This window comes from Pinus tabuliformis, chromosome 5_1 (genome assembly GCF_031772625.1).
Source record: "Pinus tabuliformis cultivar Carrire ecotype Pingquan chromosome 5_1, CPIR1, whole genome shotgun sequence".
Classification (NCBI taxonomy): Eukaryota; Viridiplantae; Streptophyta; class Pinopsida; order Pinales; family Pinaceae; genus Pinus; species Pinus tabuliformis.
The window spans coordinates 261049449-261076665 of NC_142305.1; positions in this window are offsets into that span (position 1 = coordinate 261049449).

The following is a 27217-nucleotide window of genomic DNA, read 5'->3' on the forward strand; positions in this document are numbered from 1 at the left end:
ACTGTTCCAAGTGCCTTTCTATCGAGAAGGTTCCATTCTTCATTTGTCATACCCGTCGGCATCTTTGTTTTTTCGCCCAATGGTAGGTACAGATCTTTGTGATAAAGATAATATTCTATTTGCATCTTCCATAGCGAGAAGTTTTGGCCGTTAAATTTCTCGACCCTAAACTTACCATCTTTTGCCATCGCTCCCACTCGAACGAGGAACCCTTCTTTCCTACGAGTTTATCAACCAAATAGACCTTCGGCTCTGATACCAATTGTTAGAAAATTACATATTACGGAGCAATGGAACACATAAAATATTGCAGAAATATAAACAAAGAAAACACATAAAACAAGAGAGACACAAATATACGTAGTTCACCCAGTTTGAGTTACGTCCACAGAGAAATAACCAATCCTTCCTTTTATATTATCCAGCAAACTGAAGAGATACAAGCTATAGCAGATCTGCTGTAACACTCTCTTCGCTCTCAATCTCCTCTCTCTTTCTCACTCAGAATACAGATCTACATAGACGCAATACAATTCCCTCATATATAGTGAGGGGTTGCCTTATAGGGAAAAAAAACTTAAATTAAACATAACTTCTACCGTCAGATCTCTGCCTGATGAACGACCGAGATTGACTAGAAATTACTATACTTTTATAAGGCAATTTTACATCTATTCTTAGCTTCGGGGGCACTGCCCCTGAAACCCCCCGCCAGGGGGCTCCCCAAAGGTCGCAGCCACCCTCCTTGGACCCCCCTGCAGCGAATATTTTACGCGCGACAATGAATTGGGGTCCAATGTGGTGATATCTTTGAATACAGAAGATAATTAGGCTCCACACCCGACAATATTTTTCTTTTAAAACTCACTTATACTTTAATTTTTTTTAATATAAGTAATTTATTATTATTGTTGCGAAGAGAGGAGCTCCCTTGCCTCTAGTCCAATATAATAGCCTCTAGTCCAATATTAGAGATGTTGTTATAAGATTTAATATTTTGATGAGCAAACAATAAAATAAAATTAAAAAATAATAAAAATAACATAAAATAAAAATTAATAATTATAATTATCACTAAAACATTTTAAGTGGTTGAAATTACACAAATAAATAAAATAAAATAAAAACATAAATTTTTTAATTATATTTATAATTATAAGTAATAATTAAACCACCGTAGATTTATTTTAAATCTAGATCTATCAAGAGCAATCAATTATTTTGGGATGCAAACCTCTTTCAGAGTGAAAAGAGATTTGGTCTCTTGACACTTGGTAGATCTAAAATTAAAATAGATGCAATGTCCATCTAAACTATGTTTTTTTTTTATTATGTAATACAATGTGATGTAAATATTTTGCTTAATCAACATAAAAATAAAATAAAATTAAAAACTAAATAAAACTAAAAAAATAAAATTAGTAATTAATTAATAATTATAATTACTAATTAAATCAGATATCAATAAAAATTGAATTATTAATTAAAATATTTATATAAAAATAAAATAAAATTAAATTAAAAATTAGAATTAAACCAACTTAAATTTATCTAAACTCGATTTTAATAGAGATCAATTTTTTTTCTAAACTTTTTGTCAAAAAGGTTTTACACCTGATATCTCTAAAAACTTTGACATATCCGGAATTTAGATATAATATAATAATGTGTAGTATAAATGTGGACATAAAAGACACTGGCTGACAATGATATATTCTCCTATGTTCGAACCACTAGGAAAATTCTGTACACTTACCACTGCGCCCACAGTTCCCATGACCAACCAGTCTGCGCAAATGATCAAAGTTGAATGTCAAATTTTTTTTTTTTTCTCTTTGATATCGACGCCTAATATTCTTTCTTACCAAACTCTGCAAAATTAGGTCACCTACGAGAATTGCCATTGTGGAGTGGTGAGTAGGTCAACAACCTAAAATTTAAACATGTACAGCACAATTCTCTGAAACCCAACACAAAGTGTGTCGCATTGATATATGCTCCAGAAGGTCAAATTGGCGTGAAGCACGGATTCAAAAGAAGAAACCCACACGAAATGCATGTCTTCTGCAGAACAAAAACAGCGAGCGAATATAACAAAGAATGGTACCGGGTCACTGTTCTCACGCCATTCCCATTCTCAGGGTTTCTCAATGCCTGCTCACAACTATTTTTATTATTATTTTTCATTGTTCTTCTCGAACGTTATAACAAGGGCAAAGAGCAGAATCAGTTGGGAGTGCAGCATTAGGTTTTTCCCATGGCTACCCTATTGCTGTTGCTGAGGGAGTTCCTGCGCATCAGAGACTACGAAGCCCATGGGGATTATGATTTTCTGCTGCAATATTCAAAAAATGAGATGAACAGTACACTTGGAAATGAATATCCAGCCATGGTTGGAGGAAACGAGAAGATGCAGAACAATAGCATTATCATGGCAATAACAAACAATGAAGAGGTTCTGGAAAGTGATGTGGTTTTGCCCTTGCAGTTGTATGTTACTCAAGTCTGGCCTTAGGATAGATTGATGCAGAGATGCATGCTTGACACAATGCAACTTCTGGTTATGTCTGTGTTTAAATATGTAAGGGCTCTGCAACTTTCATTTGTTCCTCACTTACAGAACAGAAAAGAAAAAAGAAAATAAAAATAATTTTTTTTTTATTCATGATTTCAGTTGAGGAATAGGGTTGTTAAACTTTCATACCAGACAGATGCTCTTTCTTTTTTTGAAACCATGAGGGCTGAGCACCTGGCTCATCTGGATGCAATATTATTTCAAGATTTGTAATAGGTATAAATAACAGTGTATAAGTTTGTTTTGATCATATGTTTTTTCAAATCTGTACCAAATTGTAAGTAGTGTGTTCTTGTTGTAACTGAGGTTTTATTGAGAAGTAATATCATATTATTTGCATTTCATATTGAGAAAAGAAAGACATAATATATTGAGTATATTATAGGAGTAGCTGGTTTTTATATTAACAGTATAAAAAATAGAGTTCAAAATTAATGAAAAAATGTGAAGAGGTATAAAAGATAATAATGAAAAAATAGATAAATAATAAAACTAAGAAGATCTATGCTGTTGGTATTGGTAGGGGGTTAATAATGTTATTTTTAGAGGTATTTTCCAATATGTTGTCAAATTAATAGTATTGTATACTATGATAAGAAAACACTTTATATGTCATAGGTTGATTGAGTGATAGTAAGGTCTATGGGGTTGGTATTGGTAGGGGGTTAAATAATGTTATTGTTAGAGGTATTTTCCAATATGTAGTCAAATTAATAGTATTGTATAGTATGATAAGAAAATACTTTATATATCATAGATTCACTCAATGTCATAGGTTCATTGAGTAAAGCTCTTTAGTTTTTGTTCACTTTCTTGGTTCTTACATTATTTTCTGCAATTTATGAGTCTTTTGGCTGAAAATGTGAAATGAAATTACTAATAATTTAAAATGATTATTTTTCTAGTATTTTTTTTTTATCAAAATCAGTATAGATTTTTAAATACCATAAATTCAAATTATTTAATTCATGAATTCAAAAATATATTATCACCTATTATGAAAACACGGAAAAAAAACAACAAAACAAAACAATTATAAAATTCAAAAATATTATCAGACATGGATACACATGTGGTTTCTTTTCTGAAATGAAATATTAACTTGGCAATTTTTAACATTGAAATTCATGAACCATGTGAATACAGAGAGGCTCGAGGGAAGCAGTAATTATTTTTTGGGTTTCCTGATTATTGCTAGTCTTAAACTTTGATTGAGAAAATAAACCGTAAATTCAATGATATTAACCCCAAAAAAAGATAAAGACGGGGTTTCATTTTTCTGACATTAAAGTGATGTGCAATTTTTCGGATTGAGATTCCTAAACCATGTGCATACACAGAGAGGCATCAAACATATATATATATATATTTTGCGGTTCTAGTGATTGTTGCGAGTGTTGAACTTTGATGGGAAAATAAACCCTAAATCCGATGATATTAACAATTCTAAATCCAATGATATTTACCGGATATTGGAATCTTTGAAACTTGATTTCTTAAAAGAATGAAACCCTAAATCCAAAGGCATTGAAAAAATATTTAGCTTCTATTTAATATTTATTTATGTTTTAAAGCAAATTATCACAAAATTACCAATATTTTTATTTTGAAAAATATTATGTTTTAAAGTAAATTATCACAAAATTACTAATATTTTTATTTTGAAAAATCTTAATATTTTAAAATAAGTTGTTTTTTACCTGGTTTATTTCTTATTCTTAGAATTAAGATTTTTATTATTTTTAAATTTAGATAAAAAATTGAAAATAATTTTTAGAAATTATAAAAAATTATGTGTTTAATGAGTATGAGTTATTTTATTATATGTTTAAGTGTAAATTGGTAAAATATTTACATTTTGCTAAATTTTAATGGTCAAATCACTATGAGGATTCCTTGTACCACAACAAATAAGAAGGTCACATACACCAATTTATGTTTTGCTTGGTTATAATAATAATAATAAAAGAAAAGTAAATAATTTATTTAAAATACTAACTACTAAATTTTTGGATTTAATATTTTGATCATCTTTTTTTAGTAAATTGAAGCTTTTGTATGACTCAACAAATTATGGATACATAGATTTTCGAGAGACTCCCATAGAAGTTAGTTTCTTCTTGCCCAACCTCTATAGGCTAAAAACTAGACTCTAAAAGCCTTCATGAAAAACCCCTAAGGAGGAGGCTCAACATAACTATGCATGGAGGTTAGTGACAAAATCTTCCCCCCATCCCATTGCGAGACAAAACACATAGAGTACCTATATGGTAGCATAGCTAACACCTTACCATTGCAAAAAAACACAAACACCCAGGTCAACAACATAGGCATATGGCCATCATACAATGAGGTGCCCTGTGGCATATAATCAACTAATAAAACCCACAAACACACTAGGAAAGGCATAAAAATGAAACATAAACAAAAAAAAATCCCCACAATAGACAAACCTATAGACACAAGCTGTGACTAGCCATAACAAAATAATGATATTCAGAGCAAACCATGACAAACTATAAGAAAACCATGAGAGGTCATACCATCAAGCCTTGAATCTAGAACCAGAGAATGAAGCAAAAAAACTTGACCATCCTTCTCATTATCCAAGGAGGAGATTCCATCCTTCTCATTATCCAAGGAGGAGATTGTTGCAGGGGCTAGAACCAAGAGGATCCATCAAATCTCCATTGTATGATTCACAAACTATATGGCCTTCTACATGTGCCAAGAAAGAATCAATCATGTCCAAGAATAACCATTGGTTCTTGAGCATCCTTTTAGTGTCTTCCAAGGAGACGAAGACATTGTATCTCTCTACTTGCTTGCCTTTCAAGACTAGACCCCAGGAGGGTCTTGAACTACCAATAAAAAACCACAGAGTTCAAGTATTGCTTCTTCTTGCCCTTGCCTTAACAAGGGTTAGGTACCCATGTTGACAAGGTCAAGTTCTAGTTTGACAATGATACTTTTGCACTATGTACTGTCACTTTTGTATCTCCTTCCTATTCCTTTGCTCTCTACATCTTCAATGTGATTGTTGATAAGGATTTGTGCATCTTTGAAATTTTTTAAGAAGCTTCTTGATGAGTCCTTTTATGAGTTTTTCCAATTGCTATGGAGTATCTATGATGGGAGGTCAAGATGACTAAATTATGTATGGAATGTGTTATTGAAGTACATGTTGTTCACTTTCCCAATTTTATTTATTTGTTAACTTTTCTATCCACGATTTCTTCAAATGTCCTATAGAGTTGAACCTTCCTTCCTTATTTTATTGGAAATAATTAAATACCGGTCATAAATCTAGGATTCTCCCTACTAGAAATTAAGCTAGTTAAATATTTTTTCCACCTTCTATAACGATCAACTAGCATTAATTATGAAAGGCCCAACTTCCTTTTTCAATTTAAAAGTGGCTTATTTTTTTAGATACAGAATGATTTTGATCCAACTTTAATAATTTCCTCAATATACCCCCACAACAACATCATAGTTAGAAATACTAGTAATTGATAGGGAGGAGACACAAAATCATAAATCTTAATTTTAGTATAGTGTTGGAAAAGATACCCATGACCAATCTTAGGATCAAAACTTAATTGAATAAGTTTTTTGATTTCTGGAAAAATCCTAGGAGGTGACTTTTAATGGAAATGGAGTAAGTAACAGATATGCATCTATTAACAAATTTAGAAATTCCAACATTTTTGGGTTTCTTTAGACTAAAGAAGTCCAATGAATGAATGAATATGGGTTACTAGACTCATCTTGTAGGTTTATATGTAAACTCGAAAATTTCTTAGCTAAAAAATACAAAAATAAATGCATAAGACAACACTGAAAATATCTGGTTGCATTGAACTGGGTTAACTAGAAATTTATTGTATTTTCTAAACATTGGTAACTAAGGGTTTATTCATGGGATAAATAGCATACATAAAACCTAATATTGTCTCATCCACTATTCAATCATGGTCAAAACACAAAAGTAAGCACATCATATAAATAACTTGTCTTGAGATGTCTAGAAAAATGCTTCTTCTATTAGGTGGTGAATTTTTTGGAAGAGTAACATCCTGAGTAAGAAATGATCAAATTAAGGTTTTTTTTTCTTTCTTTAAAATTTATGTCAATAAGAACAAATTAAAGTTTGTATCGTTACTTTCAACATTTCAAGAAACAAACTAGTGTTTATTATGGAAAGAATGACATAATTCTTATAAATTATAGCCTTTTTGTTTCGGACATAATTCTTTGCACACCACATTACAAATTCAGAGAAAGGATAAGTGTGTGGAACAATAAAATTGGCTAAATTAGATTCCTAAACATACAAGTAATTAGGGAGGTCGTGGAAGAAAGTTAAAACTTGGTCATGTAAGTCGCACTAGTAAAGGATACTGTAAAAAATTTCACTGTCATGGTATACTAAACTCATTTCTTCAATAATGAGGGGACGAGAGGTTTCAACATTTTTAGGGTTTCAATTAAGATTATTGTTGATGATTGGGCTTTTCTATTGAATTTTAGTTGGTGAAGACCTTCCCACACAATACTTACACTATAAGAATCTTCTATCATTTTTAACTACAGGTGTTATGGTTTATCCATATTTTTGACATTTAATTCTCTAATTTGCAACCTTGCAACCTTTTTTACTGTATGAAAAACTAGCTGGGACTACTTCTTGAGCACTTTGAGTGTCATGTCAAGTTATGTCATGTTGATGTCATCTACCATATCACCTATCCCGTTAGTGGCCACATCAGATGCCAGGTCAATTTGTCTAATCACTTGTCTGTTTTATCATCGAATTTGTTAGACACCAACTTAATTGCTTGTCATATTGTGTGATTCATTATGTCCCATCATCTGACAACATAATGCTTTCTAACATCACTGAATGCATTAACAAAGTGGTTTATTTGGATTTCCTTGGTGGTTTAAAAAAATTGTAGGGGCAGGGTGGCGCGGGGGTGCCCATAGAACTATTACTTTGCTGTCACATTGCAAAATTGGATACCCCCTCCTACTTTGTTAATCACCGAGCATGTTAAGGGCCATGATAAATGAAAATTATAGATCTAAAGCGCCCCCTGTTATATATGTAACACACATGTATATAGTAAACTATATATACTTATATATGTAAACCAATTTTTTTGATATTTTTAACATTTATTTAAAATATTAAAAGAAAAACCGTTCATTTTCAAAGCTTAATATACTTTATTCATTACACAATTATTAAAAATCCTTTGCTACAACAAAATAAATGGAAAACATAAATATATACCAGAGTAACCATATAAATTAATGTATTTATATAGTCATTAATGGATATTAAGCATTAGCCCCAAGGGTTAGCTCAGTTGGTCAAAATCAGTGCCTCGCTATTGGGAGGTCACACGATCCAATCTCCTTGAAGCCGTTGGGGTCAAGCCTTGCTAGTGGGCCGTGGGGCTAGAGCCCAGATTTTTCCGTAGACGTAGTAGTTAAACACACACACACACACACACATATATATATATGAAAAAACATGGAACAATATTCTTATCCATGGAAATTTACCCCCATTTTACCATGAAAATTCTTAATATGTAAATAGACTTTGTTACAATACCATTGGATAATATAATGGCTTATCAATACTAAATGCCTGAAAAACCACCACTTATTTTATATGATACTTGTTGACATGACATTCTTTTAATTAATCTATTATCACTCCATAATTTTCCTGTCTGTGAAAGGAAAAACCCGAAGGTAACATTGAACCATTCTTTTAGGTTGAAAAATGGCCTTTCTAGCTAGAGGGGGATTCCTCTACAACTCAGTTATCCATTGTCACTTCAAAAAATGGTTGTGTGCTCAGATCAATGGTCAGATATTTGGTAGCGTAAGGGTTTAACATAGTGGTTGGATAGAGGGAAAATCCATTGGGCATGGAGTCATGATAAATATGTTAATTAGAAGGTTTTTAAGAATGGTTGTAGAAAAATTACTCTCAAAGGCCAGAACACCAATTAATTGCTAGACATATATGTTACAGGGAAAAGTGTCTATATAGAACTGCTCTATCCCACTAAGGTGTGACAGCTGCCTTAGAAACAAACAAAGAAAAACTACTTTTGTATTTCCTTTATGAATGATAGATAGAGAGGAATAGAAAGACCAACCTCTGTCTTGCGCTAATCCTTCGATTCGATCCCTCTCTTCTTTGATAGTCCCTAGCTACTTGCTCCCTTGCACGCCCAGCTTCACAAAGTACCTGTAAGATCACAGAAGCATAGCACTATACAAAGACATGGATCCATATTCATAAACAACTTAGGATCAGATTTAAATTGACCATTCAAATGTAACAAGCATCAATGATACAAAAGCATGGAGGAAAACTCAAATACTTTTTGTTGATAAACAAGAAAAGATCCAGGAGGAGTTACAACCAGTTGTTCCAACCCAACATCAACCTCCCAGCAAAGAAGCCCCTCTTCACCTCAAACAAAGCTTAGATCACCCAACAATCTGATGTTTGTCTCTAGAAACCAACAACAATTCCTTACAATATGAAAAATTCCAGCCTCTGGATCTCTGGGATGAGGGATCCATATATAGATATTTGTAAGGAGGATGAGTCAGCTTGTGATTTGATTAGTGTCTTCTCTCTGTCAGTTCTTGCTTCCACTTGGAGACTGAGGGCCTCTTACTCATCCTTGGTCGAATTCAGTGAGGCAAGTGTCACACGAGAAGGTTCTGGAAGCTTCCATTGCCTCTCCACCTCGCGGAATGACACTGCCATTTGTCATTTCTCACCCATCGCACCCCAGAGAAGGGACTTTTGAAATGCAACGCACCCTCACAGTGTATTTGGGTGAGATGCAACACACCTAGCCAGTGGAGCAGCTGCAATGATCCTGTTTTGACCAATTTTGAGTAGTTTTTCATGGAGAACTTCTGGGAGAAGCTGTAATATGTTGGCCTTGTTCCTTTAGGGGTTAGAACAAAACTTTTAGGGACTTAGGAGCCCTTGGTTTATGGAAAGTTCATGCTTGGTGTTGTAGGGCACAAAAATGTCTATAACAGTTGCCCCCTAAAGTATGAGGCCGTTAACCTTTTGGTGTTGGGTGAAATGCTTTATTATGAGGATCCGAAGTTCTTTCAATGCTGGGAGGAGACCTGTAATAAGATACAATACAATACATTATCTTCATAATATTTTGATGATCTAGCTGAGGCAGACATTCCCATGCTCAACTTTATAAATTCATTTTCATGTACATAGGACAGACAACCGTCTCAGTGTAGACTGATGATTTTGATAGAGCCATCATCCTTTTGGTAGGATGATTATTTGTGCGGCAATGATCTACATTTAATGTCTTTATATCCCTGAATATATATCGCAGCCCGGATGGATGAAACTAGATCCGGGGTCTTCAATCTCGTCCGATATTCACTCAAAGTACAATTCAGTCCATGTGAGAAATTTCCTGAAGTCGAACATGGAAAGACATCGCTTGATTACCAGTGAATGATGTAAACTGTTAACAAGCGTGAGAGGAATCACCGATAATGATAATGACCCTCAAGGTACTGCAGTACAATTCACGTGGTGTGAATAAAGGACTTGGCGTCGAACACCACACAAAATCTTTCGGTCGAAGCCATTGATGTATACCTGTCGCCGGAAGTGAGAAACTTGCCATTGAGGCATGCAAGCTTCAAAGTACTGGATGGGGTGTTCCTAGATCAACTTCTTGGATAATGAGCTGATGTCGACAAGAAGTGATCCATCACAGGAGGGCCTTAATGAATCCCACATCAATGACACAGAACGGAGCAAATGATTTTGATGGAGGTGAAAACGATCTGGTGATATAAGGTTTAGGGTGGCGGTCATGAAAGAATGGAGTATAATGTATGGTAGTGGGTGAGACACAGGTGAATTCTCTGGATGACTTCTCTTGAACATATCGGCGACACTGATGTGATGGATTGGTAGCATTAACCCCAAATGTGGATGGTATGGCGTGACCATGGTGATGTGACCGGTGAATGAAACAACCCAACCCGACTCGGACACGGAGTGGAAGTGTCATGTTCAAGAGCGACTTGCTACCAACAAAGTTTCTTTGAGTTTTCTTCCCCATTTTTCCCCAGTCATTGCTGACCAGTACCTCTTTATTTTTGTTAAGCTTGAGGAGGATAACATATGCTTGTTCTATAATTTTCCCTTCGGGCAAACCCATCGCTATGTTTTAACGAGCCTAGCGATAGTGAAACTCATTCTCGTTTAAAGACAAGTTTGTCGCTATTAATCTTTTTAACGAGTTTAACGACAAAGATAACTCGGTCCTTTTCAATTTTAGAGAGTCTGAAAAGGAACGTAAAGGTAACTCCAAAATTCCTTTTTCGTCATCTAATCCCTTAAGTCCGAAAAAGTATAAAACAACGCAGAAGGGATGGATTTTCGATACTTTTAACGAGCCGAACAAAACAAGTGCTCGATCTTTTTGTGTAATAATCTCTCAGGTCCAAAAAGATTAAAATCTAGAGGAGGGATAACACTTCATGTCCCTTTAACGAGCTGGAGAGGCCAATGGCTCGGCAATCTTTTCATATTTTACGAGTCAGTTGAAAAGAGCTTAAAGGAGACTCGTCTTTTGAGGAATGAGTGATAAAACGGGTAGCAGCTGATTCCAGGTAAGGTTTGGAATTTTCCAATCACGGCAATGTCATAAGGATGGCTAGTGAAATCACTCTTCGCATCTGTTCTTCAAAATGGGTAAACAATCAAATGGAGGTGAATGATCGGCCAATGAAAAAGTGGAGGTGATGGTGCAAACACGACTAAGGCTTTAACGGCTAAAGTACGACATTCACGATGGTTATTTACCGGGAAATAGTTCATTTTTTAACGAGCTTAAACGTGGGTGGAAACATTTGCTCATGTCTTATGTTTATTTTTTAACGAGCTTGAACTATGTGCTAAAACTGCTTGATTAATCCAGTCGTGTGATAAGAATGTCTCATATAAAACGGCAATTTTTTGAGTTTTGCCCCACATCCTTTCTTTATGCAAGTTAGGAGACGACCAATCCTACGAGTTTAAAGGGTTAGAGGTCCTAAAAATTTTAAAAATAAATAGTCACTCTTTGCTTGCACTCCAAAAGGTTTGCATGCCCCCGGTATAAAACAGAGTTTCAAGGTTACCCCTTCTTTATTCCGTTAAAACATTTGTTTTATCGAGAGAGGCCTACCTCTTACAGGTTACCCAAAGATTGTTCTATTCTCAGCGCAAACAAAACACTTCATCGGCGATGTCTACCGAGATAAACAAAGGTGAGCGGCGGTGCTTGCCACCTCACATAACTTTGATAAGAGAATCTTGTTCTAGAATAACCCCCTCTTCCAATCACGGACGTGGGTACAAACTAGTCATATTCTCCCGTGGAAACCTGCCCTATACCCGAAGTTTTCCTGCCGAAGCAGACCAGGACGCATGCCCCTTGGGTTTCAGTCATGTCCTCTCGAATCACTCGTGCTCATCGGGTGGACGGACTGGAGATTGAGACATTTCTTGCGTGAAAAGACCATTCAGGGATGGTATATGACTATTTGCTATGCGTGATCCGGGAAATGAAAGTTGGTCTACGAGCTTGACCACTCTTCCTTCGTGCGGAAAACACATCACTCTAAAGAGTGATGAGACAATGGCTCTCATGCAATAAATATAGTCTCGTCCAAAGAGTAGATTGTAATCTAGGGGTCCTTGAACTACCATTACGTTCATGTGAACGGTTTTCCCTCTCAATGTTATGGGCACATTGGGAAGGATCCCTAACGGTCGACTGGTTCCTTTATCAAAGCCTGTTAGATTTCTCATCTCAGGAAAAAGTGATGGCGAACCAAGCACTTTCAAAGCAGTTGAGGAAAGGATACTCACAGAAGCCCCCTCATCTTTGATGGTACCAACCATAACCATTCTATATATTTGAACAATAATCCGGAATGGTATACTGGCCGGTAAACGGGGTCTGCCTAGTTGATTCCAGTCGAAGGAGACAACTAGGTTGCTTGGAGGTGGGACCGAATAGACGGCCGGGTACGACTCTAACGAACTTCCTTCCTGCGGTAAAGGAACGGGTAAATTGTCCCCATGTTCGTTGGAGTCTGTGCTTATGAAAAGAATTTGGACGGTGTCATCCTTGTTCTCTTCAGTGACTGTATCATCTGAAGATGGAACCTCTGAAGGCAAGACCGGATCAACTGCCGCCTCGACCTTTTGACTTTCGTCTGGTATGGATTCAGATGGTTTATCTTCAATGACAGATGATTCGTCTGACCACCTGAGCGGGTCAGCTGGATTTTCAACTAGTGACGGACTCGACAAGAGTTTTTTATATCCAGGAGGAAGTCGTAACGGTGAAACCGGACGATCATCCAAAACTCTTTTAGCTTTGTCTAAGAAGGGACAATGGTGGACGACATGATCGCCTTCGCACAGTTTACAAGGAAATCTATATTTTACTTTTTGTCCTGGGGCTTCACTTTCACTAGTTGATGGTGTGTTTTCAACATGATCATCAGAGGTTGACGACACCGGGTTGTGCAAACAAGGAGACCAGTCCCTTAAGATCCGAGGGATGCAAGGACAATCTCTGTGAAAGTGGTCTCCTTTGCAAATGACACATGGCGATTTAGGCCTGGTTGGTGCAGTTTGTGGAATTTTGTTAGACGACACTCATTTGCCCCCATTCGCTTTTGGCTCCTTCTTCTTCTTCTCTTTCTTCTTATTTTCCTTCTTCTCCTTAGGTACTTGACTTTTGGCTTTACCAGCCCCATCAAGCAAAGAGGAAGGAGGAGAGGAAGAATTAGAGGAAGTATAAGGTTGGTGGGTAACTTTGGACTCGTCTAATTGCTGATTCGATTGTTCAGGAATTGTGGTGTTCTGAACGACAGAGGTTGAGAAAAGCCATACAGGAAAACCAATTGTCAGTCCTGGAAGTGACAATGTGGCCATATGGGGTGCACCAACATCTCCCCAAGAGGAGAAGGGACTAGGATTTCCTCCAGGGGGAATTCCTTGGTTGGTGGATTCTATTTTCTCAACCCAAGATCAATGTAGGAAAGGGGTAATGAATATTCCGTTTAAAATAAATTTTAGACACTTTGACACAACTTGTTTTTTCAGTTTTTAAGAGTTGAGAAAAAACAAAAGATGACTCTAGTCGCCTTCGATTTTTAATGAGCCTGAAGTGACAAGTGCTCAGATGGACCTTTTCCATTAAGGAGTCTGAAAAGGAATGAAAGGGACTACTCTGGAAGTCTAGGTAGAGGGAGTACCAAACCAATTGCAAAACTGCAGAATACTTTTTACGGTACGACAGTCAATCTTCCTGAATGCTGTGTTCAGTGCATTGCGATCGATAGGGCGGCAAACACGGCTTCCTATGGATAAAGGATTTAAGCCTATAGGGGTCTCCCAAAATATACTCGACGGTACGTGGGAGCAAAAGTCCATACTAGCACTTATCGTCTCAAAGTGGAGGAATCACCCAACCATCAGTGAGAACAACAGTTACCAGGCTTTACGACGCCGGAATACGTCTCTAGCCTAGACCTCTAAATGTTTTGCGTTAAGTTCCAAAGCGTTGTTAGATTCATTGAATTTATTTTAAGTTGATCTTGCTTATGAAGTTTGCCTTTCGGGTTCACCACGAGATGTAGATGTAATTCCTAAAATGCAATCTAAAGATGATAAACAAACTTTTATCTCTTTTGTGCAATGAAAATCCTAGCTACTAGGGAAAAGAAAGACAAAATCTTTTCACAAAGAGCAAAGAGCACACTCTAAATGCACTTTCCTAAATCAAGCCAAACAAACTGTCTATATGCAAATGCACATGCATGTATTTGTTTTTGAATTTCTTAGTATATAGATGCTAAAAATAAAGTTGATGTACAAATCTGAATTTCTTTTCAAGCGACAAATATAAGCAAGCTTCTTTTCGAAATAAAAAATGGAGACGATTACGACACCTTACGATTTTGAAATGAATACTTGTTTTTGACACTAGAAAACTACAAATTCAGACCAAAAGAAATAGTAACAGGATAATCGACCATCAACAACAATCAAACTTTCTCCTACGATCGAAATCGACACTTGTGACAGATTCAAATCAAAGGACGACAATACGAGTACGCTACTTTTGCAAAGGAAAAATGTAAATGACTCAACAAACACACAAAAACATTTACAGCTCTTTTGTACAAGGGAGGCGGAATAACAACAAGGAAAAGGGGTTTCAAACAAACATATACTGATCATAGGCAGCAAAATTCAGGAATAGAACTGGAAAGGATGGTCCACAGAAGCCACAACTGCACAGAGCTAGTATGATCAGCGCACCTGTAACACAGGGAATCTGAAATGCAGCGCAAGTTTTCCCTTCGGGAAGTGCGCTGAAATTCAAAATCTCTGAACAATACCCATGCTGGGCCAGAAACGAGACTCTGTCCGGGTTCCAGGTCACAGTTTGCAGTTCAGTTCTTGGTTTTTGGCCGAGTAAAAATCAATCAGTAATGCAACAATCAGGGGTAGATCTAAGGAGGATCTAAGAGCTATCACAAGGGAAATCAGATAGTTTGTGAATCAGTTGTTTAAATCATAAATAGATCCAGTGGATGGATTGAAGTATCAGTTATCTACTTTGCATTTGTTATGGCAAATGCAGTTCGAATGCTACTTGTAAGTTTATGAAACAAACAACAAAGAATGATAAACAAACAAACTAACTATCTCCCCAGTGGAGTCGCCATTTTGTTACAGGGAAAAGTGTCTATATAGAACTGCTCTATCCCACTAAGGTGTGACAGCTGCCTTAGAAACAAACAGAGAAAACTACTTTTGTATTTCCTTTATGAATTATAGATAGAGAGGAATAGAAAGACCAACCTCTGTCTTGCGCTAATCCTTCGATTCGATCCCTCTCTTCTTTGATAGTCCCTAGCTACCTGCTCCCTTGCACGCCCAACTTCACAAAGTACCTGTAAGATCACAGAAGCATAACACTTTACAAAGACATGGATCCATATTCATAAACAACTTAGGATCAGATTTAAATTGACCATTCAAATGTAACAAGCATCAATGATACAAAAGCATGGAGGAAAACTAAAATAGTTTTTGTTGATAAACAAGAAAAGATTCAGGAGGAGTTACAACCAGTTGTTTCGACCCAACATCAACCTCCCAGCAAAGAAGCCCCTCTTCACCTCAAACAAAGCTTAGATCACCCAACAATCTGATGTTTGTCTCTAGAAACCAACAACAATTCCTTACAATATGCAAAATTCCAGCCTCTGGATCTCTGGGATGAGGGATCCATATATAGATATTTGTAAGGAGGATGAGTCAGCTTGTGATTTGATTAGTTTCTTCTCTCTGTCAGTTCTTGCTTCCACTTGGAGACTGAGGGCCTCTTACTCATCCTTGGTCGAATTCAGTGAGGCAAGTGTCACAGGAGAAGGTTCTGGAAGCTTCCATTGCCTCTCCACCTCGCGGAATGACACTGCCATTTGTCATTTCTCGCCCATCGCACCCCACAAAAGGGACTTTTGAAATGAAACGCACCCTCACAGTGTATTTGGGTGAGATGCAACGCACCTAGCCAGTGGAGCAGCTGTAATGATCCTGTTTTGACCAATTTTGAGTAGTTTTTCATGGAGAACTTCTGGGAGAAGCTGTAATCTGTTGGCCTTGTTCCTTTAGGGGTTAGAACAAAAATTTTAGGGACTTAGGAGCCCTTGGTTTATGGACATTTCATGCTTGGTGTTGTAGGGCACAAAAATGTCTATAACAGTTGCCCCCTAAATTATGAGGCCGTTAACCTTTTGGTGTTGGGTGAAATGCTTTATTATGAGGATCCGAAGTTCTTTCAATGCTGGGAGGAGACCTGTAATAAGATACAATACAATACATTATCTTCATAATATTTTGATGATCTAGATGAGGCGGACATTCCCACGCTCAGCTTTATAAATTCATTTTCATGTACATAGGACAGAAAACCATCTGAGTGTAGACTGATGATTTTGATAGAGCCATCATCCTTTTGGTAGGATGATTATCTTTGCGGCAATGATGTACATTTAATGTCTTTATATCCCTGAATATATATCACAGCCCGGATGGATGAAACTAGATCTGGGGTCTTCAATCTCGTCCGATCTTCACTCAAAGTACAATTCGATCCATGTGAGAAATTTCCTGAAGTCGAACATGGAAAGACATCGCTTGATTACTAGTGAATGATGTAAACTGTTAACAAGTGTGAGAGGAATCACCGATAATGATAATGACCCTAAAGGTACTGCAGTACAATTCACGTGGTGTGAATAAAGGACTTTGCGTCGAACACCACACAAAATCTTTCGGTCGAAGCCATTGATGTATACCTGTCGCTGGAAGTGAGAAACTTGCCATTGAGGCATGCAAGCTTCAAAGTACTGGATGGGGTGTTCCTAGATCAACTTCTTGGATAATGAGCTGATGTCGACAAGAAGTGATCCGTCACAGGAGGGCCTTAATGAATCCCACATCAATGACACGGAACGGAGCAAATGATTTTGATGGAGGTGAAAACGATCTGGTGATATAAGGTTTAGGGTGGCGGTCATGAAAGAATGGAGTATAATGTATGGTAGTGGGTGAGACATAGGTGAATTCTCTGGATGACTTCTCTTGAACATATCGGTGACACTGATGTGATGGATTGGTAGCATTAACCCCAAATGTGGATGGTATGGTGTGACCATGGTGATGTGACCGGTGAATGAAACAACCCAACCCGACTCGGACACGGAGTGGAAGTGTCATGTTCAAGAGCGACTTGCTACCAACAAAGTTTCTTTGAGTTTTCTTCCCCATTTTTCCCCAGTCATTGCTGACCAGTACCTCTTTATTTTTTTAAGCTTGAGGAGGATAACATATGCTTGTTCTATAATTTTCCCTTCGGGCAAACCCATCGCTATGTTTTAACGAGCCTAGCGATAGTGAAACTCGTTCTCGTGTAAAGACAAGTTTGTCGCTATTAATCTTTTTAACGAGTTTAACGACAAAGATAACTCGGTCCTTTTCAATTTTAGAGAGTCTGAAAAGGAACGTAAAGGTAACGCCAAAATTCATTTTTCGTCATCTAATCCCTTAAGTCCGAAAAAGTATAAAACAATACAGAAGGGATGGATTTTCGATACTTTTAACGAGCCGAACAAAACAAGTGCTCGATCGTTTTGTGTAATAATCCCTCAGGTCCAAAAAGATTAAAATCTAGAGGAGGGATAGCACTTCCTATCCCTTTAACAAGCTGCAGAGGCCAATGGCTCGGCAATCTTTTCATATTTTACGAGTCAGTTGAAAAGAGCTTAAAGGAGACTCGTCTTTTGAGGAACGAGTGATAAAACGGGTAGCAGCTGATTCCAGGTAAGGTTTGGAATTTTCCAATCACGGCAGTGTCAGAAGGATGGCTAGTGAAATCACTCTTTGCATCTGTTCCTCAAAATGGGTAAATAATCAAATGGAGGTGAATGATCGGCCAATGAAAAAGTGGAGGTGATGGTGCAAACACGACCAAGGCTTTAACGGCTGAAGTACTACATTCACGATGGTTATTTACCGGGAAATAGTTCATTTTTTAACGAGCTTAAACGTGGGTGGAAACATTTTCTCATGTCTTATGTTTATTTTTTAACGAGCTTGAACTATGTGCTAAAACTGCTCGATTAATCCAGTCGTGTGATAAGAATGTCTCATATAAAACGGCAATTTTTTGAGTTTTGCCCCACATCCTTTCTTTATGCAAGTTAGGAGATGACCAATCCTACGAGTTTAAAGGGTTAGAGGTCCTAAAAATTTAAAAAATAAATAGTCGCTCTTTGCTTGCACTCCAAAAGGTTTGCATGCCCCCGGTATAAAAAAAAGTTTCAAGGTTACCCATTCTTTATTCCGTTAAAACATTTGTTTTACCGAGAGAGGCCTACCTCTTACAGGTTACCCAAAGATTGTTCTATTCTCAGCGCAAACAAAACACTTCTTCGGCGAAGTCTACCGAGATAAACAAAGGTGAGCAGCGGTGCTTGCCACCTCACATAACTTTGACAAGAGAATCTTGTTCTAGAATAACCCCCTCTTCCAATCACGGACGGGGGTACAAACTAGTCATATTCTCCCGTGGAAACCTACCCTATACCTGAAGTTTTCCTGCCGAAGCAGACCAGGACGCATGCCCCTTGGGTTTCAGTCATGTCCTCTCGAATCACTCGTGCTCATCGGGTGGATGGACTGGAGATTGAGACATTTCTTGCGTGAAAAGACCATTCAGGGATGGTATATGACTATTTTCTATGCGTGATCCGGGAAATGAAAGTTGGTCTACGAGCTTGACCACTCTTCCTTCGTGCGGAAAACACATCACTCTAAAGAGTGATGAGACAATAGCTCTCATGCAATAAATATAGTCTCATCCAAAGAGTAGATTGTAATATAGGGGTACTTGAACTACCATTACATTCATGTGAACGGTTTTCCCTCTCAATGTTATGGGCACATTGGGAAGGATCCCTAACGGTCGACTGGTTCCTTTATCAAAGCCTGTTATATTTCTCATCTCAGGCAAAAGCGATGGCGAACCAAGCACTTTCCAAGCAGTTGAGGAAAGGATACTCATAGAAGCCCCCTCATCTATGATGGTACCAGCCATAACCATTCTATATATTTGAACAATAATCTGGAATGGTATACTGGCCGGTAAACGGGGTCTGCCTAGTTGATTCCAGTCGAAGGAGACAACTAGGTTGCTTGGAGGTGGGACCGAATAGACGACCGGGTACGACTCTGACGAACTTCCTTCCTGCGGTAAAGGAACGGGTAAATTGTCCCCATGTTCGTTGGAGTCTGTGCTTATGAAAAGAATTTGGACGGTGTCATCCTTGTTCTCTTCAGTGACTGTATCATCTGAAGATGGAACCTCTGAAGGCAAGACCGGATCAACTGCCGCCTCGACCTTTTGACTTTCATCTGGTATGGACTCAGATGGTTTATCTTAAATGACAGATGATTCGGCTGACCACCTGAGCGGGTCAGCTGGATTTTCAACTAGTGACGGACTCGACAAGAGTTTTTTATATCCAGGAGGAAGTCGTAACGGTGAAACCGGACGATCATCCAAAACTCTTTTAGCTTTGTCTAAGAAGGGACAACGGTGGACGACATGATCGCCTTCGCACAGTTTACAAGGAAATCTATATTTTCCTTTTTGTCTTGGGGCTTCACTTTCACTAGTTGACGGTGTGTTTTCAACATGATCATCAGAGGTTGACGACACCGGGTTGTGCAAACAAGGAGACCAGTCCCTTAAGATCCGAGGGATGCAAGGACAATCTCTCTGAAAGTGGTCTCCTTTGCAAATGACACATGGCGATTTAGGCCTGGTCGGTGCAGTTTGTGGATTTTCGTTAGACGACACTCGTTTGCCCCCATTCGCTTTTGGCTCCTTCTTCTTCTTCTCTTTCTTCTTCTTTTCCTTCTTCTCCTTAGGTACTTGACTTTTGGCTTTACCAGCCCCATCAAGCGAAGAGGAAGGAGGAGAGGAAGAATTAGAGGAAGTAGAAGGTTGGTGGGTAACTCTGGACTCGTCTAATTGCTGATTCGATTGTTCAGGAAATGTGGTGTTCTGAACGACAGAGGTTGAGAGAAGCCATACAGGAAAACCAATTGTCAGTCCTGGAAGTGACAATGTGGCCATATGGGGTGCACCAACATCTCCCCAAGAGGAGAAGGGACTAGGATTTCCTCCAAGGGGAATTCCTTGGTTGGTGGATTCTATTTTCTCAACCCAAGATCAAGGTAGGAAAGGGGTAATGAATATTCCGTTTAAAATAAATTTTAGATGCTTTGACACAACTTGTTTTTTCAGTTTTTAAGAGTTGAGAAAAAAAAAAGATGACTCTAGTCGCCTTCGATTTTTAATGAGCCCGAAGTGACAAGCGCTCAGATGGACCTTTTCCGTTAAGGAGTCTGAAAAGGAACGAAAGGGACTACTCTGGAAGTCTAGGTAGAGGGAGTACCAAACCAATCGCAAAACTTCAGAATACTTTTTACGGTACGGTAGTCAATCTTCTTGAATGCTGTGTTCAGTGCATTGCGATCGATAGGGCGGCAGACCCAGCTTCCTATGGATAAAGGATTTAAGCCTATAGGGGTCTCCCAAAATATACTCGACGGTATGTGGGAGCAAAAGTCCATACTGGCACTTATCATCTCAAAGTGGAGGAATCACCCAACCATCAGTGAGAACAACAGTTATCAGGCTTTACGACGCCAGAATATGTCTCTAGCCTAGACCTCTAAATGTTGTACTTTAAGTTCCAAAGCGTTGTTAGATTCATTGAATTTATTTTAAGTTGATCTTGCTTATGAAGTTTGCCTTTCGAGTTCACCACGAGATGTAGATGTAATTCCTAAAATGAAATCTAAAGATGATAAACAAACTTTTTATCTCTTTTGTGCAATGAAAATCCTAGCTACTAGGGAAAAGAAAGACAGAATCTTTTCACAAAGAGAAAAGAGCACACTCTAAATGCACTTTCCTAAATCAAGCCAAACAAACTATCTATATGCAAATGCACATGCATGTATTTGTTTTTGACTTTGTTAGTATATAGATGCTAAAAAGAAAGTTGATGTACAAATCTGAATTTCTTTTCAAGCGACAAATATAAACAAGCTTCTTTTCGAAATAAAAAATGGAGACGATTACGACACCTTACGATTTTGAAATGAATACTTGTTTTTGACACTAGAAAATTACAAATTCAGACCAAAAGAAATAGTAACAGGATAATCGACCATCAACAGCAATCAAACTTTGTCCTACAATCAAAATCGACACTTGCGACAGATTCAAATCAAAGGACGACAGTACGACTACGCTACTTTTGCAAAGGAAAACTGTAAATGACTCAACAAACACACAAAAACATTTACAGCTCTTTTGTACAAGGGAGGCGGAATAACAACAAGTAAAAGGGGTTTCAAACAGACATATACTGATCATAGGCAGCAAAATTCAGGAATAGAACTGGAAAGGATGATCCACAGAAGCCACAACTGCACAGAGCTAGTCTGATCAACGCACCTGTAACACAGGGAATCTGAAATGTAGCGCAGGTTTTCCCTTCGGGAAGTGCGCTGAAATTCAGAATCTCTAAACAGTACCTGCGCTGGGCCAGAAACGAGACTCTGTCCGAGTTCTGGGACACAGTTTGCAGTTCAGTTCTTGGTTTTTGGCCGAGTAAAAAGCAATCAGTAATGCAACAATCAGGGGTAGATCTAAGGAGGATCTAAGAGCTATCACAAGGGCAATCAGATAGTTTGTGAATCAGTTGTTTAAATCATAAACAGATCCAGTGGATGGATTGAAGTATCAGTTATCTACTTTGCATTTGTTATGACAAATGCAGTTCGAATGCTACTTGTAAGTTTATGAAACAAACAAAAAAGAATGATAAACAAACAAACTAACTATCTCCCCAGTGGAGTCGCCATTTTGTTACAGGGAAAAGTGTCTATATAGAACTACTCTATCCCACTAAGGTGTGACAACTGCCTTAGAAACAAACAGAGAAAAACTACTTTTGTATTTCCTTTATGAATTATAGATAGAGAGGAATAGAAAGACCAACCTCTGTCTTGCGCTAATCCTTCAATTCGATCCCTCTCTTCTTTGATAGTCCCTAGCTACTTGCTCCCTTGCACGCCTAGCTTCAAAAAGTACCTGTAAGATCACAGAAGCATAACACTATACAAAGACATGGATCCATATTCATAAACAACTTAGGATCAGATTTAAATTGACCATACAAATGTAACAAGCATCAATGATACAAAAGCATGGAGGAAAACTCAAATAGTTTTTATTGATAAACAAGAAAAGATCCAGGAGGAGTTACAACCAGTTGTTCCGACCCAACATCAACCTCCTAGCAAAGAAGCCCCTCTTCTCCTCAAACATAGCTTAGATCACCCAACAATCTGATGTTTGTCTCTAGAAACCAACAACAATTCCTTACAATATGCAAAATTCCAGCCTCTGGATCTCTGGGATGAGGGATCCATTATAGATATCTGTAAGGAGGATGAGTCAGCTTGTGATTTGATTAGTGTCTTCTCTCTGTCAGTTCTTGCTTCCACTTGGAGACTGAGGGCCTCTTACTCATCCTTGGTCGAATTCAGTGAGGCAAGTGTCACAGGAGAAGGTTTTGGAAGCTTCCATTGCCTCTCCACCTCATGGAATGACATTGCCATTTGTCATTTCTCGCCCATCGCACCCCACAGAAGGGACTTTTGAAATGCAACACACCCTCATAGTGTATTTGGGTGAGATGCAACGCACCTAGCCAGTGGAGCAGCTACAATGATCCTGTTTTGACCGATTTTGAGTAGTTTTTCATGGAGAACTTCTGGGAGAAGTTGTAATCTGTTGGCCTTGTTTCTTTAGGGGTTAGAACAACACTTTTAGGGACTTAGGAGCCCTTGGTTTATGGACATCTCATGCTTGGTGTTGTAGGGCACAAAAATGTCTATAACAATATATTCTTCCAAGCATGAATAAATGAAGTAGAAAACACTCAAAGAAAAGCAGGCCATCTGATAAGAGGATTTCTGTAATAACTTCTCAAATTGAAAGGGTGAACATTTGAATAAAAAAGTACAATGCATTCACATGATAAATCCCAAAACCATATAGATTACTCATTTAAATGAGAAGATAAACATTCAATGATAACAAAGAAAGAGAGACATACATTAGGAAATTGATTGCAATAGTTGACACAAGAATCTCAGAGATAAATTTTCAATAATTCAACCTCAAAAAACTTATATTAATACAAAAAAGGATTACAAGATGCACCAGGGTTTTTCATAGAGTCTGAACCCTTCTTTTATCACAAATTATACTTTACATAATAAGCTACATATTTAAACCGTAACTAGTTTCTACGAAATAAAATCAATTAAAAATCTAAAATAAATCCAAATCTAGAACAAAGTGTCTCGAATTGTTGGAGGCTAGAGTAAAATCCCTTTGGATTTGGAAAATGATTGCCACTTGTTAACTTATCCGGGCCACCTCATCTTTTGACCAAAGATCTTATGCCTAGAAATCTACAAGAACTCTTCAACTTGATGATATATTGTTACTTGTATTCTTTAGATGTCTTTGGCTGCTATTTTTGTGTCATCGAATCTAGAGATAATCACTTTGAAACTGATTTAGTGCCTTTATACTTGGGATATAATCAGTTTTCTCGATATTTTCTGCTCCGAGTGCTAATATTTTTCCTTAAGTTGCTAAAGGAAATCCCCAAGTTGAATTGATGAGGTGGCTCATTAAATAATGACTAAGCATTTTTTTAGAAAAATAAATCTAGCGAATTCTTTAAAAATAGGGTCCAAATATACCTTCATTCTCCAAAACTATGATATCCATGTAAAAAATGAGAGAGGTTTTCTTAAATGATCCTATTATGTTTCCATCTGTTTAGAAATCGTGCCCAAAGTTATTGTCTTTACAGGAAAAAAAATCTTAAAAAACAAAGTTTTGACAAGTGAAACAAAACACGCTTTGGCACTTTTTGCCTTGGAAACATAGGCACGAGTATGAGTATTCAATTGGTCTTAACATCAAGGGATTGTATTAGTTGTTCACCTAAAATATGGGCATTTGGAAACACCTGGTAATTTCCTTTGATATTTTTGTACCAAATTTTCACCATTTCATTGGTCTGCTCAGTAACTCACATTTGTTTTTTTTTGCTATATGAATTTCAATATCATTTTGGGTGCTTGGAACATGCTTGTCGGCATTTGATGATATTGATACCATGGTTTCTTATTATTTTCTTTCAACACATGTAATTCACTCCCTACTAATAGCTACACTTGAGATGAATATGAAAGCTTGCAATGATCTTTGTATTCCTCTTGAGCACTGTTTCTTCATATTGGTCACAATATCAAATTCCAATGATGGTTAAATTGGTAATAAACAAAACTAAATCAATAAAAACCCTACAGTTGCGAGAGAGTAAGAGACAAAAGTGGATCTGCTTATGATACTACTTTTTCATACTCATATCTTCATTACCTGATCCATATTTAAATAGGAACGCAACAAATTAAAAATATAACCATAAATACAAAGACGCAGTAGAAACAACACTTCATTTCATTAATATCAAATACTGAAATATGCTTAAAAACATAATGGAAATAAGGCTAGCTCATGCAATGGTAGCTTATTTCTGAGAAGAGATGTGGCGGCTACATGCCTCTGACATTTGTTACAATGAGGCTCAAAGGCCTATTTATTATTGAGAAACAATGGAAAATCCTAAACATCCAAAAACCTAACTGTTGGGTCCCTATAATAATAGTGATTACCCCATTACTATTGTAGTTGTATCCCTTATTAATAATATTGTTGTGCCCCAATTATCCCCATATTGTTATTACTGTGCCCCATAGAATCCCTCTATTATTATTTTTGTGGCTTTATATTATTATTGTTAGGTCGGTTGGGTTATATTGTGACTCCTTAGACTCCTATATATAGAAAGGAGGTTTTGTCATTTGAATCATCCAAGAATTGTTCATTTATGTAATGTAAAGGAGGTTTCCCCCTCGAAGATGCTGAATTCTAAGGTGTTTATCTATCTTTTCTATCTTTTCTTGAGCTGGTTTCATAACATTTGGTATCAGAGCTTTGGATTCTAGGGTTTCGCTGCTCCAAACAGGTCATCGTGGAATTTTCGCTATAACTTTTTTTCTGCAACACTTTGGAAGCTAAAAAAAATCCATTTGAGAATAAATCATGCTGAATCTTGGGTCCAAATTTCAGAGCTTTTCGGGCTATATTTGTGGAGATATGATCTGAGGAAGTTGGTATTTTTGCAGACACCTGAATTACATTCCAAATAGGTGACCTGGGGAAAATCGTCATAAATTTATCTCTGAGCATCATATTGAAATTTTGTATGAAGGTACAGAAAAAGGACGGACTGTAGTTTCTTTTGTATATTTTTTAGAGCCAGAGGTAGAAACAGTGACTCGTGGCATGTCATACAAGTTCTCTCTACTGAACTAGTCTATAATCAGGTCATCTTGGGAGATTGTGCATAACTCTTCCTTGGAGAATCCAATTTGGATCAGACTGGTGGCATTGGAAAGAGGAAACAGAGGGATACTACAGGTCATAATTTCAGAACTGGATGATCTGAAATTACAGAGATACATCAGATTCAATATCAAGCTTCTACAAAGTGAAAAAAGGTGTGTAGTTTTTTTTTAAATTTTTGCATAAGCCTGGTTTGAAAAATTAGTTTGAATTGTTAATTGATGCCCCGAGGAAAAAAAATGCAAACACCTAATAAGCAAATTGAAAGCTCTAGCATGAATCATGAAGAAGAGGGAGAAATGCAACATGATATATCAAAATTACGAGACCAAGTGCAACAAGTGTCACTTCACAAAAAACAACAGAATCTAAGATGGATGGTTTAAGGAAAGATGTAGAAGCTAAGATGGATGGTTTAAAGAAAGGTGTAGAAGCTAAGATGGATTGTTTAAAGAGATGCGTAGAAGCTAAGATGGATGGCATGGAAGCTAAGATGAATGGCATGAACGCTAAAATTGATGGCATGGATGATAAGAAGGAAGAATTGAAGATAAATATGAATAAGTTGCTACAAGAAATGGTTACTAATGGTGAAAGGGTAGTAAAGGAAACTCGTGATGTGAAAAAAAGAAATGTTAATAATGATTCCATGGACTCTAATGTGGGATCAAAGACCCACCATATTCCAAAAATCGATATGAGGAAGTTTGATGGCAAGGATCCCGCAACATGGATATTACAGATGGAGCAATTTTTCGATCTCAATAATGTGCAAAACACACAAAAGGTACGTATTGCAACTTTATATTTGGAACCAAATCAGTTTGTATGGTATCAATGGCTTTGCTCTTGTAAAAAAATTATCACTTGGGCAACTTTTACGGAATAATTGACAACACATTGTGAGGATACAAAATGTAACACTTTTTTTAGCCAATTGATAAGTCTCAAACAAAAGGGTTCAATAATGGAGCACATTGAGGAGTTCCAAAAATTGAACATAAGGGTAAAAAATATTCCAGAGGAGCATAGGATTGATGTGTTCATAGGGAATTTAAAGGATAATATCCAACATGATGTTCGCCTTTGGAAACTTGATTCATTAGAGAAGGCATTCATGTTAGCAAGAAAAATGGAAAGCAAAATTATGGCAACTAGGAAGCATACCACTCACAACTATAAAGATGGAAGTGTTGTTGCCCCTAGTATTCCACAACCTATAAGGTTGACACCACAACAATTGGAAGAAAAAATAGCAAAAGGGCTTTGTTACAGTTGTGATAGCAAATACACTAAAGGTCATAAGTGTGCTGAGAGGAAATTATTCTACATATATTGTGAAGAGGAAGAAGAAAAGGAGCAAGAAAGGTCAAAAGAAGAGGATATACTCCAGGAA